Raw genomic sequence first — 3,348 nt, 5'->3', positions numbered from 1 at the left:
CATACCAGAAGTGGAATAAATATCCATACTGCTCCATTGCATTTTCAGGGAAGTCTCCTACTGTCTTTCCTTCTCTCCTTATTTAGCTTAAATTCCATGATTACCACTATGATTACTCCCTTGAAAATACTCTGCATTGTCTTGCCTCTCTCCTTTTACCATACTTGCCTTGCAAAAAGTCTGGCTTCAGATAACCCCCAACATCCACTAGTTTGTGTCTGCACATGTGCACTTGAGCTGTGCTACAGAACCATACAATTGTATAGCAGGCGTCACCTTAATTTCAGGATCACAAGCCTCCAAAGGGCACTCACTGTCACTGGGAAGTCTACCAAATGTCTGGTAAACTCTATACATCGATCTGCAGAACACCTAACTTACACCTTTCCCTCTTTTCTTATACCTTATTTCCCTCACCCATTTCCACTTCCCTTTTGCTCTTAATTTTGACTTTTATTAAGAAAATCAAAACCATCAACCTGGAGCTCCCTCATTCTGCTATATCCTTCTCCTTCATTCTGAATGCTCAGACCATGCTCTATCACCCTGAGCTTCCACTTTTAAAGAACTGGTTTGGCTAAGGCAAAAGGAAACTAACGCTTTTAGAGCATTTCCAACTTCCTAGCTTTCTTACTTATATTTTAGCTTATGAAGTGGGTGTTAGTATCCCCACTTTTCTGAGGCGAAAACTGAGGCTTAGCTAGCGTGAGTGCACTCCTCTCCATCACCCAGTGCAAAGTGGTCAGCTGACTCCAAGGTCAATACTTGTTTCACTCCGTCCCGGTTTCCTCATGCCAAGGACTGGGTGTACACTGCTGTTTCAGATTTATCTTTCTGAAAAATGAGACTGTTCAAGAAAGGAAAGTTCCAATAGCTTAATTCTTTAATCTTCCGAAGGACACTGGTGTGAAAGGCTGTTGTCAGGTCCAGCTGGGCTGCCGGCAGGCTCTGACTTGAAGAGGTCCCCTTGCTCAATCCCATTCTTGTTCTTCAGCATTTTGTTTGTAGGCGGTAAATAGGATCATTAGTCACAATTCAACTCCTACCTTTAAAACTCAGTACTAGAAAAATGGATCCTTGGCCTAAGTTCATGAAACCAAAACCACATTTCCATGTTTGTGATCTATGCAGGTACCACTCTGTACTGGGGCACCTTATATGCTCTAAAAAATGAGACCAGCACTGAGTCTCACAACAATGAGAGCCGTGCTAAGTCAATTTAGCATGGTATAACACCATCAGAAGGAGGAAAAAAATGCTATCTTCTACAATTTTACAAATCTTTTCGATTTTGAAATATTAGGACATTCTCTTAAAATCAAAGAAATAAATGTGTTATGTGTCAGTGCACTCTGGAATGTCTGTAATTATGTGTTTCTGTTGTAATATAATTATCATGGAATGCAGGTGAGCCAAAAACTAGACACACTTCTCCCCCTGGGCTCTCAATCGGGCACATCTGGTCCGAGCTTTTATTTCAAAGGCAGCAGCCCAACTAGACTTTGGAAATTCCAAGGCCCCTTAGAGATGAAAGCTAAGGATACTGCAGACGGAGAAGAGGGTCTACAGTTGAGGGCTTTGCTTTGCCCTCCTTTCCTAGCTCTATAACATATGGCTATGACAGAGGGTGACAAAAGGGTATCTTGCTGGGGTAGAAGAGTGTGAAGTAGCGGAAGGTGGAAGTAAAAATTCATGAAATTGTTTGTGGTAAAAATTCATGGAACATGTGGTAAAAATTCACAAAAGTGTTTCCCAGAACTGCATCATTTTGGCCTTATCAGCTTTTCTGAAAGTGATATTTATAATCCACTTGCAACATAAGGAAAAATGAAAGCAAGCCCAGTTTCTCTGGGTCATCCTACAGACAGGCTCTGCCTTCAAGCTGCCCACAACTTCACTCCACTCTGGCTTTCTCCATGATCTACCTCCCTATTCCTTACCCAAGTCTTACTTCCCAAGTGCCTTACGGCCTAACTCCAAACTCCTGTTTCCTCAGAGACTCTAATTTCACTGAACCATGCAATCTTACTTTTGCCTGTCCAGTCTCTTTCCCAGCTTCTTCCGGTGAAAGTTTTCCTTTGGGAACCACCGTTCCCCCATTGCATGTTCATCAAGATGAGCTGCCCTTTCCTGGCTGAAAGTATCTTTATTGATGAAATTCCTGTAAAAACCTAGGAGTTAGAAAGATGATGGTATTTTTTCCCATATATTTACTTTTTATTGAATTTGTAAATGTTACAGAGTTCTTGCACTGCCAAACCATGCCTGAGAATTCAAAGAAAAAAATGGTACAATGGACAGCCTCATCCACCCATTATACAGTATATTAAAACTTGACTCATGTGCATTTTGATAATTTCAATCTTTTAAAAAGTTATAACAAGGGTTGGAATTTTTAAATCTCCTGCAGGTCTTCAGATTTCTAGGACAGTATGCCATGAAATAACAGTTCCACATATTCATCTCAGTTCATCCCTCAATAACATAACCCTCAAGAAAATTTTGCAGAAAAAAAATGCATACTTTTCAGGGGAAATATGTGGCTCAAGGTCCAAAAGATTATTTATTAAGATTTTTGGTTCCCAAATGAAGTCTTCTGTTTAACCAAGAATCCCTTGTTTCTCAATCATCCGACCTCTCCTTGGCTGGCTCAGCTACTCACACAAACACATCAGGATGTAGGCATCCTGCCTGCCACTTCAAATAATGCCAACACTGTTGCCCAGATATGGTTGGCAGGTCCTGTCAGGTGATACTGTAACCCTCCCAAGGAGTGTGATTCCTGCACTGACACTTTTATCAAGACTGAACTCCTAGAGGAAAATGTTCCCACATCAGGATAGTTCAACTCACCCGTTTGCTTCACTCTTGCCAGGAGCAAGCCTGCAACTCCTACATTTGGCAAAAGAATTTATTATAGAGAAACCCAGACTCTGCATGAAGTGGTCCCATGCCACTTTGAAATATTTTTGTTGAACCAAAGATACAAAACTAGGAAATTACCAGACTCTCTCATTATAATGGAAAGACTTTTCAGTAATTCTGGATAGCTTCCTCATGTGCCTTTTCAGGACTAAAAATTACTGCATAGTTTAAGGCGTAATTATTAAAAACAGAAGTGCTACATCTGTTTCTTTTGCCCCTGACTCTCCAAATGAACAACATAAAGACACACCAGAGGGTTGGTTAGAGTGCTACGCTAGTCAATCACTGCGTCTACAGAATGTCTAATACCTTAAACATTTGGGCACAAGTGTATCCGGAATTCTTGTCAAAGATCATGCAAGACCCATGAAACGTAAGTGGGTTTTAGTTGAGGTTCTGCTCACATTGCTTTGACTTTGTAAG

This window comes from Delphinus delphis, chromosome 12, assembly GCF_949987515.2.
Source record: "Delphinus delphis chromosome 12, mDelDel1.2, whole genome shotgun sequence".
Taxonomy (NCBI): domain Eukaryota; kingdom Metazoa; phylum Chordata; class Mammalia; order Artiodactyla; family Delphinidae; genus Delphinus; species Delphinus delphis.
The sequence above is the reverse complement of the archived record's forward strand: the minus strand, read 5'-3'. Positions refer to the sequence as shown.